This window comes from Triturus cristatus, chromosome 6 (assembly GCF_964204655.1).
Source record: "Triturus cristatus chromosome 6, aTriCri1.1, whole genome shotgun sequence".
In the NCBI taxonomy this organism is placed as follows: Eukaryota; Metazoa; Chordata; class Amphibia; order Caudata; family Salamandridae; genus Triturus; species Triturus cristatus.
The window spans coordinates 1,140,549,835-1,140,571,524 of NC_140589.1; the positions used below are offsets into that span (position 1 = coordinate 1,140,549,835).

General features: G+C 45.1%; 1 protein-coding gene across 1 annotated transcript in view; it reads left to right on the forward strand.

Annotated features, from left to right (window-relative positions):
• The window catches only part of ACSS1 (acyl-CoA synthetase short chain family member 1), a 1,009,364-nt gene that overhangs the window by 94,519 nt on the left and 893,155 nt on the right, over positions 1–21,690 (forward strand). The gene's annotated exons all lie outside the window — the stretch shown is intronic.

Genomic DNA, 21,690 nt, shown 5'->3' on the forward strand with positions numbered 1-21,690 from the left:
AGGAGATTAGAAGGGCGCAGAGTGCAGTGGCGTAGAGTGGCATGGTGTGGAGTGGCACAGAATGCAATAGAGGGGTATAGATTGCAGTGACAGAGGAGATTGTTTCAGAGTAGAGTGCAGTGTCGTAGAGTGCAGTGTCGTAGAGTGCAGTGGTGTATAGTAGAGTGGCGTAGAGTGCAGTGGCATGGAGTGCATTGGTGGAGAGTAGAGAGGCGTAGAGTGCAGTGTTGAAGAGTGGATTGCAGTGGCGCAGAGCAGTGTGGCTTAGAGAGCAGTGGCATAAAGTGGTTTGGTGCAGAGGAGAATAAAGTGCAGTGACGCAGAGTAGAATACAGTGGCATAGAGTAAAGTGGCATCGAGTGATTTGGTGCAAAGCAGATAAGTGTAGAATGCGTTGGTTATGAGTAAAATGGTGTAGAGTGCATTGGCATAGAGCACAGTTTTGCAGAGTAGGATGGCATAGAGTGGAGTGGCGCAGAGGAGTGTAGAGTGCAATGGCAAAGAGTGGCAGTGCTGCACAGTAGAGTAATATGTGGTAGAGTGCATTGGCATAGAGTTTAGTGGAGTGGTGTAAAGTAGAGAGGCGTTGAGTGGTGCAGAGAAGAGTGCAGTGACGCAGTGTGGAGTGGAATGGCGTAGTGTGGTGCGGTGCACAATAGAGCACAGTACCATAGAGTGATGTAGAGTAGAGTGGAGTGGAGTGGGGTACCGTGGAGAATGCATGGTATAGTAGCTTACTGCCATTACAGACAACACATCTTCAATTGAAATGATCACTATATTTGCACTTGCATGCAGTTTTACTGATAAAAGTATAAGGTGCACAAACTATAATGTGTGAATGTCCTCACCCAATATATTGATTTGATCATCAGCATAGTTCATTTACATTTTAATGTGTGCTAGAAAAAACAATCTGTACATCTTTCCTCAAGCAGACCCCCAATAGCCAGCATCCGTGTTACATAAATCCTCTCACTTTCAAATCAGAGTAATTAAAATAAACACCAAGCTCCATGGAAGACACAGCCTGGCATTTGACCCCTGTCTTTAAATGCATAGCACATGTGACCAGATTAGACAAAACATTTAAGGCCTGTTTACAGTTAACAAGTTCATGGGAAAATATCTTAAACAAGATTTGGGCAACGGGAGGGACGAACTCAAGCTGGATAGCCTAAAGCAAATAAAGCCAGCAAATAGAAAGCTAGGAAATGTGAGTTACAAACCACAAAGACAATAGTAAGCAATGGGGGGAATGCATTCCTAGGTCAACTTTCTGAATGTCGCCAAGATGTCTTCGCAATTCAGACAGATGTGCTGTCTAGTGGGCTGCAACTAAAAACGGGCAGATAATAAGGAGGTCTTATCCCCAAGGTCCATTAGGGTGAGCCGTCCATGTGTTCTTGACACTAATTTTGCCATCTCTAAATCTAGGGATCTTAAAGACAGTGACAGGGGTTGCATGGAAAAACTAGGGATGGCAGCTCCAACCACTAAGTGATGCCCCTGCAAAGCATAATGGTGTTGCTAGAATGGTAGCTAGTGCACACCCCACAACCAGTGGTTGAAGTGCATTAAAGAATGGGAGCTGTGATCCTAAGTGCAATGGCATGGGGTCAGTGAGAGTGGGGGTGGGGGTAAGACATCAAACTAATCAGCGGGAAATGCACTGTTTTAAATTATGAAATCCTTGTTGGTTAATGTGATCACTGCAGATGTCTCTGTGTGTGTAACTAGGGCATGAAGGAATATAATCCTGGTTGAGACAGTGGAGATTAGTGACTTGTGTATTTTTTGTGCTATGAGGTCCCAGCCTCTGGCAGAAAGCACTGTGAATATATAAGCCATTATTTTAAAATTGTCTTGCCTCTCAAAAAGAATAAATCTTTGTCACTATAAATCTTCAAGTGACTCATCTATTAAAGCCAATACTGAACCCAAAGCTGCCTTTACAATTTCTGATTAACAAATTGCACATATTTACATTACTTTCAGGTGGCAGGCTACATTGCGAGAAGGCTTGTATCTTCTTTAGCTCTCTGTCCTTCCCTTGGTGACACAACACAGGAGATTCCCTCCCTTTCCCTTTGAGCGGAGACATCTTAACTTTTGACATTACCCATTCCAGGAACATTGTTTTCTAACAAAAAGGAGAGGTACTCTTTTTTGTTAACTTAAAAAAGCATGTGCACTCTGTACCCCTAGATCATGCATCTTCGTCCTCTACATATTGCACCGTGTAATGGTGTGGTGTTAGTGTTGGTCCCGGTGTGCAGCCACATGTTAGCGGTGTTAAAATCCAGGTTCGCATTCAGTTACACCAAGGAATTGTCATTGCATTAATCCAGTCTAGAGGCAATAATGGCCCTGACAACCAAACTATGCTTCAGCTCCGGTAAGTGGGAAATTATTTATCTGTGAATCTTAAATTGATGTTAAAAGGCCAATAAAAGATTCCTGTCTGAGAAGGGTAGTGCTCAAATGAACCAGGCTGGTACTGTAGTAGTAGTAAGCAATATAACTTTATTGTATTAATCAAAAGATTATAATAAAAGGTGAAAAACATCATGATCACTACAAGTATCGGAATATAGGTAAAAGATTTTTAAAATAATAGTGTTATAAAATCAGGGCATAAAAGAAAATAAATTCCTTGCATGTGAATTCAGATCATACAATTCAGAGTATGGACAGAATAGTTAAGTCACAGAGTTCATAATTTGTGTGCCTAATCTACAAATGTATTGGCATATTATTGCATTACTTTCCTTGAGACGATCACAGTGGCAGGCAGATTAAATGGTAGATCTTGTTTGCCCTCTTAGAAATCCCTGGCAAAATGCTATTTCCTAAATACTATTTTTTAGAAATGTACAAACGCCCAGAGACCTATAATTTGCAATCAATATATAGGAGCAGTTTGCATGAAACTTGATACAAGAATAATCGGGCAAAATCTAGACATTTACATGTTTATGGAAGAGCTGGTTTATAATCCTCGACCAATAACATCATTAGCCTTATTAATGCTCTGAACACTTTCACAGTCTCAATCAGCCTCTTCCGCTGATCTTATTACTAGCTGACTTTTTTTTTTTTTTATAATATGCGGATGTGGTACAAATGCGCAATCTGTGCAAAAAGGCATATAAATTAAGGTAGGTTTGTTTTTAAAAACAGCTTGCTTAAATCCAGATACTAAAGAGATAAATCAGGACATATAATTAAGTGATAAAATTGTGATTCTCCTATTACCATGACAAGAGAATCTGGATTTCATTAAAGACACGGAGGCTAACATTATGCATATTTCTTTTAATGTAACTCCAAGCAGCCACTTGAAAGCTTTACATCACAAAGTGAAAACAGTTCTAGAACAGAATCTTCAATGTGTACAATAACCATAAGCGCAGAACAGTCTGCGTTTTTTTAGATGTGTAGAAATAAGAAAAAGTTCCAATTGTTTTTTTTATAAATATTTTTTCTTGCTTCTCTTCTTTAAATCCAACTTGAGAGTGAATAAAGGAAATTCAGAGTATCCAAACATATGATGGAGAGTCCATTATGAAGGAATTACCTGAAATAAAGAGAAATAGAAGTACTCCGTTGTTTCGAATATGAGGTAGAAAAGGCGATAGAAACATGCAGAACAAATATATACATCAAATTTGTTATAGTAATAAGCCGCTGTAACACGGAGGATTGTGTTTCCTGGACACCCTGGGACCATTAACTTTGCCAAAACGAACTTTGCCTGCATTTTGGGAGCTTGTGTTGCGTGGCCTTTCTGACGGCGGGACTGCGAGGACCAGCGTGCATAGCGAGCCAATCACCGCTGCAGCTGGGGCCTCTTCCCGTCAGCTCCTCCCATCACTCCTATTTAAGACTCACGGCCCCCGCTTCGCGGGAGCCGCTCGCCGCTGTTACACGGAGGATTGTGTTTCCTGGACACCTTGGGACCATTAACTTTGCCAAAACGAACTTTGCCTGCATTTTGGGAGCTTGTGTTGCGTGGCCTTTCTGACGGCGGGACTGCGAGGACCAGCGTGCATAGCGAGCCAATCACCGCTGCAGCTGGGGCCTCTTCCCGTCAGCTCCTCCCATCACTCCTATTTAAGACTCACGGCCCCCGCTTCGCGGGAGCCGCTCGCCGCTGTAACACGGAGGATTGTGTTTCCTGGACACCCTGGGACCATTAACATTGCCAAAACGAACTTTGCCTGCATTTTGGGAGCTTGTGTTGCGTGGCCTTTCTGACGGCGGGACTGCGAGGACCAGCGTGCATAGCGAGCCAATCACCGCTGCAGCTGGGGCCTCTTCCCGTTGGCTCCTCCTCCGCACCTTCACCCTATTTAATACGCCCTTTGCTCACGCGCTAGCGGGACGCGCGCGGGTCGACGCACGGGGCGAAGACCGTTCGAGTACGGGAGAGGCAGGGACAGGGTCAATACCTCTTATGTTCGCCTGAGATCGCAAGGGACTGGCTTGAGGTTTGAAACCTGGACAATGTCTGCTAGAGAAACCCGGAGCAAATCTGCGCAGGTCGCTGGAAAGCCCATAGGTACTCTGGATATGTACTTTGCTAAGGCTGGTTCCCTGTTGATAGATGAAATATCTACCTTGGAAAGGCGTATTTCGTTGGAAATTGATTGGGTCAGAAGATCGTCACTGGGTCCTCTCGCACAGGCTACCTCCCCAGTACATTTGCCAGAACGCACTATTACTGATGTGGGGGGGGGGACCTGGCACGGCTGCGGTACTCGAGTCTAACATTTCGATTATATCTACCGCAGACTGTGATATTTCCGCCCCTGTTGATCCCAGCTTACTTTCTTTTCCATCACCCAGGCCCCTCCCTGTCCAAACCATTCGCAAAGCAAGTATTGTTAACAAGGCTCCGACTAGCGATCGCATTAATTTAACTACACAGCTATCACAGGGGGACCGGGAGGGAGCAATCTCCAAAAGAAAAAGAAGGGCCCAAGTTGCAGGAGGGCGGAAGCCTAAGACCCCAAAGCATAACCCGAGGGGTGAAGTCAACCAACATGGTGCAGCTCGCATGGGGCCAGATTTACCTCTCACCCAGGCCCACGTACCATCTAGTTCTACTGATACACCACGTGTGGATGGTCTTTCTCTTTCAGACATAAAATCTTTTATGCAGGAAATGTTTATCCCCCTAGTCGAACGCTTCGCTAACATGGAAGCACGTCTAGCGAACCTCCAAAATAGAATCGATCAACTAGTGGATGTATCTAATTTAGCTAGCCGAGACACGAATACTATCCATGCACCTCTAGCCAAGGAAGGTTGCTCCCCACTAAAGCTTGCACAGACACACCATCCCAGCCTATCCAGTCCTAAAACATCTAGGCCCTTGATCCCACCATGTACATCAACTCTCAGCCCCCACGATATGACAATAGCACCTACATTACGGACAGAGGGTCAAGGTATTAGACATAGGCCAGTTAACTTACCTCCGGAGGCAGTTCCATACACAGTCATTTTAGTCGGTATCCCTGAACTAAAACCACCTATTAGAGAACCCGTGGAGGCCTTGAAAAACAAGGTTATCCACTGGCTCTCTAAAAACAGGCCTCTTCCTCCGGGAATTAACAGCGAGGTCCTTATGGTGAGGAGAGTCCCGTGGCTTGGAAACACCAATAAATCTTTTCAGACAGACTGTGTATTGATTAACTTTAGGGACCCCCGTACAGTATCACACATATGTAGCTGGCCTCACAATACACCGGGATCTTCCATCCAATCCCTCCCCCTGTCATTCTTCTATCCGCCTATAATTATTGAACAGGTTGAGGATGGATGGGACCTAGTAGAAAGGAGAGGGGGCAGAAGGGGCCCAGGGGCAAGCAGGGAGCACTCGACCATAGGTCCCTCCCGATTCGACTTTCTTCCAACTTACAACAGGTTTAGTACTTTGGATATGGTGGATTGACCGAATGTCCCGGGGGGGGTGGTCTCACGATCCAAAGTAAGATTCAAACATTCAATAATCATTTAGAACTTCCCAAGGAGAAGGTGTATCCTGTGCATATTCAAGCTATTGGAGAGGGATCCCTAGGGATTTCTAGTTCCACACCCATTTTGCCACTTGAGCAGATTACTCAAGAAAATTATTCAGGCTTAAGCCCTCAGCGGGGGACAAATTCGGGTGAGCCTGCACACCCGAATCCACTTCTCGCATTAAACAACTCTTCTTCCCTCAAGATTTTATCCTGGAACGTGGCAGGCTTAGCTAATAAACTGAACAACCCGTCCTGGAGTTCCTTTATCGAGGACAAGGACATTTGCCTGCTCCAAGAGACTTGGGCAAGAGAAGACATCACCCACACGGGTTTTGCAACATTTTCAATACACGCAACTTGGGGGAGAAGAGGGCGTCCCTTGGGCGGCCTTGCAATATGGGTGGCTACTGATCTGGGATGCAGGGATGCTGCCCTTCCAACGAATACGGCAGATATTCTAGTTGTACACTTGGAATGGCCAAACGCTCAAAGCCTTCTGCTGATAAATGTCTATTCTAGTCCAACTAATATTACACAGGAGTCGCCTACCATTGCGGAGCTTGCCCTTGTCCTGAATGAAATTCCGGAGGGCATACCCCATTTAATAGGAGGCGACTTCAATTGCCATTATGAGCCCCTCTCAGGTACTTTGGAAGGCCTGGCCTTGGAGGATGACCTTTTGTGGTTTATGCCGCCCTCACAGGCTCCGGCCCCAAGATCATGGTCCCCCTTGGCCCTACAAATCACCTCCCTAACCTTGAAACATGGCCTTCGGGCCTGCAATGGAAGGTTTAATTCTGACATCCCTGCAAGATGCACCTTCAATAGAGTGGGCAGCGGGTCACGACTGGATTATGTTTTGGTTCCCTTGACCTCTTGGTCGTATATTAGAGACTTTCGGGTCACAACCAGGGATGATAGTGACCATAATGCCTTAGAACTAGCATACGACCATCCCAGGCCCTTGGCCAGGGGGAAACAAAGGGAGGCAATAGTGGAGAGTCTGGTCCTCGAGAACAATAGGCGCAGAGTGAAGTGGGAGCTAATAGCTTTCCACCCTGGGAAGATACCCAAGCTATACGCGCAGGTAGTCCCCCTATTTGAAAAGGTCGCGGCACTTAAACTGAATGACACTTCACAGGATGTATATATGCAACTCGGGCAGATACATGCTGCCCTTGTTAAATCCCTCTCTGAATCCCTAACCAAAAAACCCACTAGGTCGAATGGAAAAATTGTTGGCCCCCTCTGGTACAACGGTGCGTGCCGCAAGGCAAAAACCGATCTTATGACTTCAATTAAAGAGGGAATGGGCAATGTGGAAATAAGGGCAAGGAGATCAGTTTATAAGTCTTTGATTTCCAATGCTAAAAGAGAATGGGAGCATGAAAAATGGATCAAACTCACTAATTCCCTGGCCTGTGCGGACTCGCGCAAATTCTGGCGCTGTGTCAATACTGGCTCGGATGATTTGACATCCGCCATAGAACCTAACATTTCACCCAAGGCATGGCAGGACCATTTCCAGTCCCTCTTTAAATTACCTGAGGATGACAGGGCAAACTTCAGCCAATTGCACTGTCCCGTCGGGACTGGTGAGCTGTTCACAACAAAGGTTGTACGAGCAGCTGTGGCTGGGTTGGCATCAGGAAAGGCTCCAGGGTTGGATGGGATGCCGGGTGACCTGTTCAAGCAGGAACCGGACGTCTGGGCGCCTTATCTCATGATTCTCTTCAACGCCATCCTGGGAAGCATGGCTATGCCAGGTACTTGGCTGGGCGCAGAGATTGTCCCAATTTTTAAAAAGGGCTCGCCTCTGCTCCCAGCCAACTACAGACCTATTAGCCTTATTGATGTGCCACAGAAGATCTTTGGCAGACTCATGTTAAATCGCCTCCAGGATTGGATTGAGGAGCGTGCGATCATGAGCCCATACCAAGCGGGGTTCCGCAGAGGCATTTCCACCACCGACCAAATCTTCCGTTTGAATCTTCTACACTGGAAGACTGTGCTGATCGAGGGCGGCCCCCTTTACACGGTTTTCGTGGACTTGCGTGACGCCTTCGATTTGGTGCCCAGAGAAAAATTATGGGCTTTACTAATGGACCTCGAGATTCCTGCTGATATCCTTTCAATCTTGAGAAGATTGCACCAGGGTAATTTTGCCAGGGTAAGATGTGGAAGAGGAGGCCTTCTCTCGGACGCTTTCCCCGTCGACAGGGGGGTTAGACAGGGTTGCGTTCTTGCACCGCCCCTTTTCTGCCTCTTTGTCAACGGGGGTCATAAACCATCTTAACGTCCTGAGTAACATCGACGCCCCTAAGTTGGATGGCAGCAGGGTACCTGCAATTATGTTTGCAGATGATACCCTGCTGCTTTCCAAATCCCCCATGGGCTTACAACGGGTGTTGGATGGGTTCGCGGGTTTCTGTGCGGATCACGGATTGGAGATCAATGCTGCAAAAACTAAGTATATGATCTTCAATCCGCCCCCCACGGCGCGCGCGTGCCCCTCCATAGGCTCCTCTAGATTAGAGAGGGTCTACACCTTTGAATATCTGGGGGTAGTAATTAATCAGTCCATGACTTGGGACTCCCATAAAACAAAGGCAAATATGAAACTGACCCAGCTGGTGGGTGGAATAGCCAGGATGACTAAAGGATTGACTTATAGGCCATTTGGCCCCCATATACAAATTTATAAAGTCCAGGCCAGAGGGGCTGTGACTTACGGAGCTGAAATTTGGGGGCATAAGCCTAATCAGAAGCTGCAGGTGACAGAGAACAATTTCCTCAGGCAGCTGGCAGCTCTGCCAGTAAGTACCCCCCTTTTGCCACTCCGACTGGATTTGGGTTTGAGACCGATCTCAGAGGAGCTGGGTCTTAAACCCCTAACCTTTTGGTGCAAAATATGGTCCTCGCCGGAACTCTCCAAATACAGAGCGGAGTTGTCAGAGATCTTGCGCCTCCATAATAACACAAAAATCCCATGGCTAAGTTATATAAAGCACATTTGTGAGTCACTGGGCAGACCAGAATTGTGGCTGGAACCAGAGACTGTTTGTCCCAGGGTCTCACGCAAACTTATCTCGAAGGCGTACTATGAGCATAACTTACGAGTTGCCATCATGAGTGCACGGGAGGGGTCTCAAACTAGCTACTTCCTGGGCTTTAAAGACTCATACCATCTAGAGCCAATTTTTAATGATATGAGCCCGACATTAACAAGGAAGCTTTACATGCAATGGCGCTATAGCACCCTTCCTCTTAGGGCACACACGGCTCTCTGGGCACATTTAGATCACACAGCTTTATGCCCTGCTTGCGCGCATTCGCATGAGACAGATTTGCATGTTATATTTTTTTGTCCAGCGTACCAAAGAGCAAGAAACTACTGGCTCCGCCCCCTCCTTAGAAATCTGGGCTTCAGACAGTATTCCCCAGCTTTCAGAATATTGAAAACAGATCTTTCTGCTCCAATTGTATTTGCTGTGGCTAAATACCTAACATCAATGTGGATTACTCGCATGCATTGTCTCAAGTTACCCCACTCGAATGAACTATCGTGATGATTTTAGCTTCATATGTGCCTTTCTCAATAATAACTGAAATTATGTCTGTATTTTACATTGCTACGATTTTATTGTATTTTTCTTGTACTCTTTTATGGTCCGAGTGACCGAAATAAAGATAAAATGAATGAATTAGACATTACGTCATAAAAATTCCGTCTATAAAGCAGAGTAAATGTTAACCACCCATGGGAAGGAAAGGGTGGAATGATGTTAGCCTCTGTGTCTTTAATGAAATCCACATTCTCTTGTCATGGTAATAGGAGAATCGCAATTTTATTACAAGACCGGGCTACAATTATGCATGTTGGTAGCTTTGTAAGACTACATCAGACATATGTTCAATTGGTTTGCAGTAGTGTTGTGCAAATGTGTTTGCATTAGACCAGTCGGCCGCCTTGAGAATATCATCTAACTTACCTTCCATCCACAAAGATTTACTGGCCATAGCACCTCTGAGGGAATGTGCTTGTAATTTCTTTAAATCAATGCCCGCTAATTCTATTGCGGATTTGACCCATCTGGTTATTGAAGCAGAAGTTATGGCTTTGAAAGGTTTGACGAAGGATATAAGTAATTGATTCATGCCGTGAGCACGAAGACCATTCATTCTACGTTAGTTCTCTTTCATGCAATCTACAACACAGTTTCGTGCATAAGTCAAAACGGGGATACAAATTGAATCTGACATAGTTTTAGTTATTCTAATTATCTCAAATTTAACACCAAACATATTGTAAGATCTATTGGTGACTTCAAGAGCTTTGACATCTGAAACCCTTCGGCATGATATTAGGCACAACAAGGTTGCGAGTTTAATAGATAGATTTTTCCTATCTAATTGTCTGTTATCCGGCCAATTTGTGAATGGGTGTAAAATTAGTTTTACGTCCCACAGTGACTCGTATCTAGGTTTTAGGGGTCTCTTTAGTCTGATACTTTTTAAGATTCTACAAAGTATGATGTTCTTACCTACCGTTTTTCCATTGACTAGAGCGAGACCTGCAGAAATAGCTGATCTATAACAATTAAGCGTTCTATAACTGAGACCCCTTTCAAACTGTTCTACTAGGAAGTTTACTATGTGTACGATGGGAGCCTCCACGAAATCCAGGTTCCTCTCCAGGCACCAACGTACCCATTTTCTCCAAATGTTGTTATACCTATAGTGCATGCCAGGGGCCCATGACTCTCTGAGGAGAGTTGCAGCTGTTGACGAAAGTCCTGACACTTTATTGGATTTCCTGACACTTTCCAGGCAAAAAGGTTGAAACTCGGGGGCTATACTAGGGAATGATCTCTCCCATCTACGTCTGTTAGGAGCTCCATCTCAGCTGGAATTAAAAAGGGAATGTTGCAAGCTAATTCCAGCATCGTGGAGAAACATGCCTGAGAAGACCAAAAGGGAGGTTTTAGTGCTAGAGAGCATTCGTCTTGTCTCACCTTCTATAGGACTCTCTGAATCATGGCGAAAGGTAGAAATGCGTATGCTTGGATTTCTTTCCAGCATTGGAGAAAGGCTTTACTCCAAGAGCACCGGGGTTTGGCATCCAGCTGAAGTACTACTCTAACTGGAAAGTTAGTCTGCTCGCAAACAGGTCTACTTCTAAGGGGCCCCATATTTGGTTGAGAGCCGTGAAGACGTTTTCGTTGTTTCCAAACGCTGTGATCTCTTAGGAATCTCGAGTTGCAATCTGCAGATATGTTTATCTTCCCTGGGAGGTATTCTGCTTTTAGAGCAATCTTGTGCTCCAGGCAAAACATCCAGAGTTTCTGGGCTAAGTTCGAGTTATCTACTGATTTTGTCCCCCCTAAACATTAAAGTATGCCACCGCTGACATATTGTCCATCTTCAGAATGACTAATCTCCCTTGAAGGGAATGTTTGAAGCTTATCAGTGCATATAAACCAGCAAAACAAGAAAGAGTATGTAGTTCCTAAAGAGAGTCGTAAGCAGGTAAGAGAGCCAAAGTAACTATTACTGTGGAAGTAGTCCAACTGATATTACAAGGGGATAGGGGAATTCCCTTGTTTGGAACTAGGGCCCTCACACACCCAGCCAGCTAGGTGTCATGCTTCATCATTGGGCCTGCTCCTCGTCGGGTCGGCGCTGCAATACCCGACGGACACCCAATGCGGGGCTCTTTGGCGGAGATCTTTTGTTCCACGCCGTATGGTGTAGTGGGGGTGAGGGGCCCAAAGTGAGTAAATGTGGTGAGTGCAGTGATTAAAAAAGGTAAGGGAATCCAATAAGAGACCTTTATTCAGATAGGTTCCCTGCCTCATTAAAATGAAGGTCGAGTGGCGTATATGTGGCTGTGATAAATAAAATCATTTACGCTCTACTCGTATTTGTACAGGTCAACATGTTTCTTGCCTTGCTCGTCAGGAGGATCGAATGGCAATTCATCAGGACCAAGTGACAAACATCTGCACATCAAGGAGAGGTGGAAGCACCTACCTCCCAACTAATCAAACTGTGGGAGAAGTGACCACAATGATGGTGGACGACCTAAAGAAAAACAACAATAACATATTCGTATATATCGTTGTAGACATAGTAATAGTACCGACTCTCTCAATACTGCAATTATACGTTGATAATAATGACCCTTTGTAAGAGAAAACATGCTTCACATTGTTGCAAATTTAAGTGTCAATGTTTCTTGAAAGGCTTACAGTGAGATCATAATGGAAGACTTAAAAACAGGACTCAAACTCGTCAAGAGGATAGTGGCAAAGGGACTCGCCTACAATTGTAGGAGTAATACCTCAGCAGTTGCCGGCGGGTCATAGGACACCTATCATGTAGTGTCCTATAGGGGCAGAATAGTGAAGAAATCACCAATTAGTTAAAAGCACACCTGGGAAAAGGAAAATGCCTATGATGCAAAACAGGCAGTAGGGTGGCGGGGGGAGGGGCAGCGTGATGAAAGTGAAACTCCAATACAAGGGCAGAGTAAAACAAAGCCCCCAAAAAAACTAGTCGGAAGAGCCAACACGGACCCTGTCAGTGACTTGTAAAGAAACACCACTATGAGAGGTTACAGGGTAAAGGGGCGGGAGCATCTTGTCCCTGTGTCGCGGCTCATACTCATACAAAAAAAACCAAAAAACAAACAAACATATAAACCAGCAGTCAGTTCTAGGTAGTTTATGGGATGAGAACTCTCTGCTTGTGACCACACGCCACCTGTGTTCTGACTGAGAAGACAAGCTACCCAACCATGAAGGCTTGCATCTAATTCCAGGATGAATTCTGGTGTTGAACCAAATATGACTTTGCCATTCCAGGCATCTAAATTCTCTAGCCAGCAAGTCAGTTCTGATTTGGCATCCTGATCCAGGCTTATCCGATCTCCGTACCAAAGGCCAGACCTTAGAGCTCTAGCTTTTACTCTTTGAAGAGCTCGGTATTTCAGAGGACCTGGAAAGATGGCTTGAATAGATGAGAAAAGGAGGCCCAGAAGCCTGGCTAATTCCCGTAGGGTTAGGCTTTCTTGTTTGAAAACAAACCTTATTTACTTTTTAGTTTGGGGTATTTTCTTTGAGGAAGTAACAGGTGGCATTTTGTTGTGCCTATGGTAAACCATAAGAACTCCAGGAACCGAGAGGGAGTTAGTATCAATGTATCTTTGTTTATAATGAATCCTAAGCTTTCTATGAGGTTCGAGAACTACCTTCAGGTCTTGAATTATTTGTGTGTGGTGTTGGGACATGATGAGGATGTCGTCCAGGTATATAATCAGTCGAATCCTTCTTTCTCTGAGGAGTGAGGCGATATTTCTCATAACCTTGTTGAAACACCAGGGGGCAGAAGATAGCCCGAAAGGAAGGGCTTGAAATTGGAACAGATGGCCATTCCAGATAAACTGAAGAAAGGGTTGATGTTCTTTGGCCATTAGGATGGTAAAGGAAGCATCCTTTAAATCTAGTTTGACTAACCAGTCTCCTTCTAATAACTAATCCCTCAGAAGGTGGATGCCCTCCATCTTGAAGTGCCTGTAAACTAGAAACTTGTTTAGTTCTCTGAGGTTTATGACTGGTCTCCATTCTTTGTCTTTTTTCTGGACCAGGAACAGTGTACTTACAAACCTCTTCAACTCCCATGGTACTTCTATAATTGCCCCTTTCTGAAGCATAGAGGTTATTTCCTCTTCTACTATTTTTTGTTGTTCCTTTGTCAGTGCAATGTCTCTTGGGTGTGATGTTTGTGTAGGTATTTCTACGAAATCTGTTTTGAAACCTTTGACTGTATATAATACCCATGGGTCTTATGTGATTAATTTCCAATTCTGATAGAAGAATTTGAGTCTGCCTCCCACCTTTTGAGGGGAAGAAGAAGGTAGAGGGGGTAAGGTACTCACTCTGAAAGTTGTTGTTGGGTAAACCATGTGATCTGAACTCTCTGTTGCATGTACCTCTCTCTCTCTGTGGGTAGAATTGGAGAGGGTTGGGTGATTGGAAGCCTCTTGTGAAACCTCTGAAACTTGAGTACAGCATTGGGTTGAAGCGGCCGGAGGAAAGGCCCCTTCTTCCGGCCCTTGCCAAAAGGTTTGGGTTGAACATGCGTCTCATATTGTGTTGTGCTTTGTCCAGTGCCGTGAAGGTTGACACATATTTGGCAAGGGTTTTAATCATATCTTCACCGAAGAGTAATCCTTTAGGGTTTTGTGAAGGTTCCTTGTCTGCCATATCACTCAGTTTGGGGTTTATTTTGGTAAGACTACCCTTCTTCTTTCGGCGTTGATGCTGGTGTTAGCATTACCCAGAAGGATCATTGCTCTCTGGCTCTAACCCCTGATAAGTTCAGTATCTAGGGCCATTCCATTAATATGGCTTTCTTCAGCCGTATCTATGATCCAGACCAAAGGACCTAGGACGTCGAGTAGATGGTCTTGACAGGCCTCAAGGGATCTCTCCATCCCCTTCCTGGGGTCTCTCCCGAGTTTGAAGAGGAATTTACTTAGTTCCGGATCGAGGTTGGGGGTCTGACAGATTTTTTCTTGAATCGAGGGCCTTGAGCATTCAGCTCTGAGAATGTTATGGGTATCTTTTTCAAGTAAATTCCTGAGGCATTTTTTAATAAATTTGGCCACATGGTCTTGCGGCCACCATTCTGAGCTTCTCGGATGCTTAATATTGAAGGGTGAGAACATTTCTTCACCCAAAGGGTTAATTATATTGTCTCTGGAAGAAGATGGAAGTTCATCTTCAGTAGGTTGGCTAATAAATTCGTGACCATCTTCATCAAGATCAAGGACATATTCGTCGGAGGTGTTAGTAGCCCCGTCATGCTCCATTTCGTTGTAGTGAGCACTTTGATAGTTTGTGCCGCTAAGGACACCCATATGTGTTGTGCCGCTATGGACACCAGGATAATTTGTGCCGTTAAGGACACCTGAGGCATTTGAAGTGTGAGGACCTCCATTAAGAGTTGAGGTGCTGAGACCTCCTGAATTGTTTGAGGTGCTGGGACCTTCGATTGGGCTCAAGGGGTTTGGGTATTCAATATTTTTAGTCTTTTCCACCTAATTTTAGTGAGATCGTAAATGACAGTAACGTCATCCTCCTATGTAGGGAGGGATCTTTTGGTTGACATAACTTGGTTTAGAGTCTCCAACATACAGGATCTCATCTCTCTGGGAATAATTGTCTTGAAAGCCTTGTTATTCCTATAAGCGATGGGGGCTACCACATCATCAGAATCAATCTCAGACATTTTAGTGTTAATATAATAAAAATGGCTCAGCTAGCAAAATTTCTCTATAGTTTGCTTTAAAATTGAGTAATTTGCTTTAAAAATTGAGTAAGAGGCCAATAGAGATTTGTGTTATATAATTAAGAGTAATAAGGGTAGTCAGACCTTTAGTTCATGATAGGCTGCGCTCCAGATTCTCTGTAGTTGAAACTTTAAATCATTTAAGTCTCTTGAGCTCATTAATAAATGTAAATCGATAGAGCTGGCCATTAATGAGCTAATTATTTTAAAAATAAGGCTGTAAAAGCACACCAAAGCAGGCCCAGTTCTCCTGTGTATGGCAGCAGCTAATCGACGAAGCAGAGCAACTGTCACTGTAGCTGCTCTAGTGATCAGCTGCTGCCGGTAACTATGGAAACGAGGTCTTCGCCTCGTAAGGGAGATATTGTGCTATCCATTCGAGGACTGCACCTTGGCAACGGGACGATATTGCGTCCCCGTTGCCAAGGTATTTTCCTCAAAGGGGCTTCCTCTACTCCCAAATGAGAGGGAGAGCCTGATTCCCATGTCGCACATCCAATATGTGGGGAGAGAGTTGCCCGCACTCTGCGGAGCTCTCTCCCGAGTTGAGTTTCCCTAATCTGGTGAAGCTGATGTGAGCGGAGCATGAAGGATAAGGAGGACGCACCCGCTCACCTCAAGAATAACTGCTAACGTGGAAGTAACAGCAGAAAAGAATCTCCGGTGAGGAGGGAAGGGTGTTGGGTCGGCTTGATGGAAACTGATCTCCGTAAATTGGAGATCAGTAGAGATTAAAGTGAAAGGAGAGGGGAGTAGTCCCTGAAAAAGGTAATTGGGTGATAGTAGTAATTAATATTTAACAAATTGATGAAAATGTATGTAATAGAAAATTGAACTGAAGTGTGCTCTCTTCAATAAAGTTGTACATCAATTCAAATAGGCCAGGAGTCTTCACTCTTTGAGTAGATTTATTGCAGCCAACAGGATACACAGGTATACAAGTGTAGAGGGCTCAAGGTGGTTGCTCCAACTGCTAGTGAAGTAACTCCAGCCTCTGGCCCAAACATTCTAAACAAGTAATACATGGAATACCTTGACAAGTACAAAGTAACATTCCAACATTTATATGTAAAATAAGTGCACTGAGAAATAATGCATAGACACCACATATCCCCCTCCTTTTAACGAAAAAGGAAAATTACACATTTAACAAAACTGTGAGCAGAATGTTTACTGAACATACCTACTAGGAATCCTCCTAATTCTTGAGCTCCTTCTGACATCAGGAGAATTCTGACCAATATTTACAACTGGATTATAAACAGGATTGAATCTGGCCAAGCGACCAAAATTCCACCATTGACCAGAGAGATAATGCATAGACACCACATGAACTTATCTGCTTGGAGCCGCATTTAAAAGAGGCAGACTGTTCTGTGCTCATGGTTATTTTACACACTGAAGATTCTGTTGTAGAACTGTTTTTGCTTTGTGATGTAATGCTTTCAAGTGGCTGCTTGGAGTTATATTAAAAGACATATGCATAATGGTAGCCTCCGGTCTTGTAATGAAATCATACAGATAGGTCTTTATAAGCCTGATCACATAATGTTGTTAACCTTATTATTGCACTGTCTTACCTAATGCTAAACAGTACCTGACAGCTTCCACAGCTGATCTTAATTTTGCCTTGTAGAACATGGGGCGTAAATGTTTTTTACTTAAATGCAACAGTTTAGAGAAAATATATAAGATGTATAGATGGTATTTGGTTACATGCCCACAAAGTCGACAAACCTTTTTATCTTCAAAAACTTGGTTATATCTCCCTTTGAATTCATGAATTGGGATATAAAATAATCTGAACCTTAAAAAATTTGTTTTAATATGATCAGGCAAATTTTACCCCAATTATTCTTGGCTCTGCAGAGACTAGGTATCAAACACTAAGTCCACATGGTTATATTGTTTGGCCTGTGCCAGTTCAAAGTCCCTCTGTTTGAAAGTAAAGGTACCACGGAGTAGGATTTTCCGTGGCTGGCCTATTCATCTGCGCCAGTGGCTGTGAATCAGGTAGGTCCTAGGTTTCTGAGCTTGCAGGTAAAGTGTGCAACTCTAAGTCCTTGTATGTAGTTTTGCTTACTTACTGATACATGTGTTATTTTTGTAATGTTGGAAACGCTTTTTCACAATCACAGAAGTAGTTCATGGTGCTTCTGTGGTGGAGTGATGTTAGAGATTTTAAACTTGATTCTAGTCTATTGACACAGGGTTGCTATACGGAGGTGCAGGAGGTTGCATACACATTGCATAAAAATGTTATCAAGACTTGAAACAGCCTTGTGGTTCAACGCCGGAGATGCATATAGCAAATAGGGGATCAGTTTCATGTTTAATGCTTGCAATGATGTTCTGATTGCTTTCCAGCCGAACAGATTTCCAAATCTTAGTGTCGATTTGATGATCATTGTTGACTTAAGCTTTCAAATGGCTAGATGGTCCGACCATGATACCTTGCTGTCATATCACTCCAAGATAATCATATTGTTTGACTATTTCGCTTGTAGCATCTCCTAGGACATAGCCCATGAATTTAGTTTTTCCCCCCAAAGGTCATGACTTTAGTTTTGTACAGATTAGCAATTAATCTGTTCTCCAAGGTATATGTATGCAAATTATTTATTTGATGTTGTAGGCCTTTTGGCGTTGGTGAAGAATCACCAAGTCATCAGCATAGGCCAAATATGTTATTTTTGTACCTCCCAGCTTGGGAGGAACACTCTGATCTGACTCCAGTGTCTTGGTTAAGTCTGCAATGTACAAGGAAAATAATAAGGGGGCCAAAATACAACCTTGTTTAAGGCCGTCCTCTGTGCTGAATTTAGAAGTCAGGGTATTGTTGGTCGATAGATTTACCTGTAGTTATGTATCAGTATACAATTCGATGATAAAGTGCAGAAGACAAGGATTAATTTTCCACTTTATGAGCTTGGCCCACAGCCTTTGCAGGTTGGTAATGGCATATCGCCACAAATGAGAATTTAATTTTCTCCTCGTTAAGCCTTAAACCATTTTTTCCCCTTTTACTGTTGAAGCCTAAGAGACAGGAATTTATCATAGCTGACACATCATGATTATTGGAACCAATTCTCGTTAATATTTGGGTATCGTCAATATCTCTATTAAAGAGCAGTCTCAAACCAGTAAGAAGTTTCACCAAACGACCGCTTGGATAGAAGCTTAATAGTACTTTTTTACATTTATTGCCATCCAATGCAGGTTACTGTAGTAGCGGGAACACAGCTGCTGTTTATAATTTGTCCACAATAATCCGAGAACTCAAGGTGTTATTCAACAGATTTCAGTAGAGACAGCACCTTTCTTTCGCCTGTATATCTGAAAAATCATTCTTAATTTGAAGTAGAGAAAAGGAGAAAACAGGTGTCTCTTACAGGATTTTGACTTATCCATTAGAATTATAGTGCTCTTCTAATGTCATTTTGTGAAGAATTTATGAATGTTATGAGCTTTATTAATAAAAAATGCTCAGTACTTTCACACAGATCTTCTTTTTATTTTTTTTATTTTTTTTTTAGAAATCTGTTTATTAAGTAGTAGGTTGCAGTGAAAATCATACGATACATCTTAGAATGGCAGAGAGCATAATTACAACTGGTGCACAGCAACATCCCTGAACATATCGCATATAATCATAACACTTTGCACCAGTCAAGTGGCATTTAGCATTGATTAAAGTTGTAACCTGTGAGTCTGCGAGGAAAACTATCATCACTTGCGATGTTGTAGTCCCATCACTAGCGGAAAGCGTCAAGCCGCAGTCTTTTTTTTTTGCCAAAGACGTATGTTTCCCAGTGCACCCCCAGACCGATATTCAAACATCGCTGAGCAGCCCATCCTACAACTGGGGAACTGTCCCTTCTTCTACAACATTTCAACTAAAACAACATCCAACAGCAGCTCTCAAGTTTAATTCCAGATGCCCTTCTCCCTCGAACCCCCCCCCCCCCCCCCCCGGTGAGCCACCCCCCCGGCCCCCCACTCCCAGGAACATCACGCTTACTATCATCCGAGTCGCGGCATGCATGGTCGTCCATATCAGTTCAGACACCCCCAGTGCCGCACCAGCCCATCAGATCGGACAGCCCCCCTGCGCCTAACGCGGCTCCTGCAACTCGCTACCGTCCCCAGCCAGGGCCATCCCATCAGACCGCAACAAGACCTGCAGCATCTCTCCCCATTGGGATGCGATTGGTGTCACCCGGACGCCCAGTGTTTCCTCCCTCCGAAGTGCCACTTCCTCCGCCTTGGCCCAGACCAGAAAAGAGCCGCGCCACGCCCGCACCTGCGGCGCCGCATCTGCCTTCCAGTGCTTAGTGATAAGTCGCTTTGCTACTATGATCCCCAAGTCTATAAAACGAGAGGCAACCTTAACCGCGGGCGACCGATGAAAGAGGTGCAACAGGTAGGTAGGCCATTCAGGGGGAATCTCCCGTCCCGTGCACCCGCGGAGCATCTTGTGTATCGCCTGCCAGTATGCACTCTGTTCCGGGCAGCCCCACAACATGTGAAGCAGATCAGCATCAACCTCGGCGCAACGGGGACAGCTTGCGTCCACACGGTGAAAATATCTATTAATGGCAGCAGGCGTTAGGTAGGCCCTATGCAAGACGAAAAACTGTATTTGGCAGAATCTCATATTTCTCAGCACCCTCCTCGGTCCCTGTAGTACCCTATCCCACTCTTTATCCGCCATGGGGCGGGCAAGGTCCGCCTCCCACTTCTCGCGTAATGCCCCCAGGCTTGGCGCTGCGTGTGTGCGTTAGGCCGCGGCTAACCATCTAATCAGGTGCCCTCCTCGGCCCAAGACATGGAGATATTGCATCACCAAGTGTTGCTCCGGTTCCACCCGCAAATTTCCCCAGTGCCCCGCCAGCGTCTCCATCAGTGCCCGATGGCGGAGAAATTGGCCCCGCGCCAGCCCCGTCTCCTCCGCAAGGGTCTCAAATGGCAAAAGCTCTCCCTCACGATAGAGATCTTCTAGGGTGTGGATATCAACCGCATGCCAGTCCCTCAGTTCCGCGGCTCCAAGCGTGTCCTGGCCACAAGGAGAACCCTCCAGGGGCATAGCCGGGGCATAAGGGATCCTGGTACGGGTGAGCCGGAGGCTTCTGCGGTAGCATTTACACGCCACCGCTAACAGCACAGGCGCGGACCGCAAAGCAGTCGTCGTCGGGTGAAATATCCGTAGGAGCTCTGCCAACGGCAGCGGAGGGCCCCCCGCCGTCGCAGTGTCTTCCCGACATTTGTCCGCCAGCCACCGGGCCACCCATTGTAACTGCGCCGCCAAATAGTAATGTTCCAGACAGGGCATTGCGAGCCCGCCCTGGCCTACGGGGAGGCACAGCTAGGGCAGCGCGACCCTATGGCGTGCCGCTCCCCACACAAAGTCCCGGAAGGATCGCATGTGGCTGGTGAAGAAAGACGCCGGTATGTACAGCGGCAGATTGGCAAAGTAGTACAACAGATGAGGCAGCACCACCATCTTGACAAGCGCTATTCGTCCAGTGACCGACAGGGCAAGCGTACTCCAGAATGCCATCTGAGACCGAACCGCCGTCACGGCTCGCCCCAGGTTGCCCTCCAACAGGTCTTCTGGTCGGCGATAGATTTGGACTCCCAAGTAACGAAAGGTGTCCGACTGCCACTGCACTCGCACCCCACCAAGCTGGTAATCGGGGTCCTGAGTGTCGTCCCTGAATGCATATAGGCAGGATTTGGCTGCATTCACCCGGAGTCCCGAGAGCTGTTCAAAGGTAGCCAGGACACGTTCCAGCCCCACTGGGATAGAAGACACGTCTCTGACAAAGACTAGGAGGTCATCCGCATATAGGCACACCTGGTGTACCGCATCTCCCAGCGGAATGCCGTCCGCCAAGTCCCTCCGGAGCATTGCCGCCAACGGCTCCACTTTCACACAGATCTTGATGAAATTGTAGTGCTGAGTTTAAACCTTTTGTGCAGAATTGAAGATATTTTTTTAACTGTACTCTAGGTATCCTTAATATGGTCAGCAAAGAAAGGCATTTCTCATTATTCAATTAGGCTGGACTTGTGTTGCAGGGACTCTGCTCTTAGAACAGAACTATGTTTGGAACCATAGAACATTAGTATGTAGATACTTGTCACCATACCACCTCAGTACCAATGAGTCTGAGTCCTACTAGCTATAGTGCCTTACTTACCCTCCTAACATTACTAGAGAAACAAGTAAATTGGCACCCCAGACACAACACTCTTGACCCTCTCAGGGATCGCTGTAACAGGGCACACTCTTTTGCTCTCC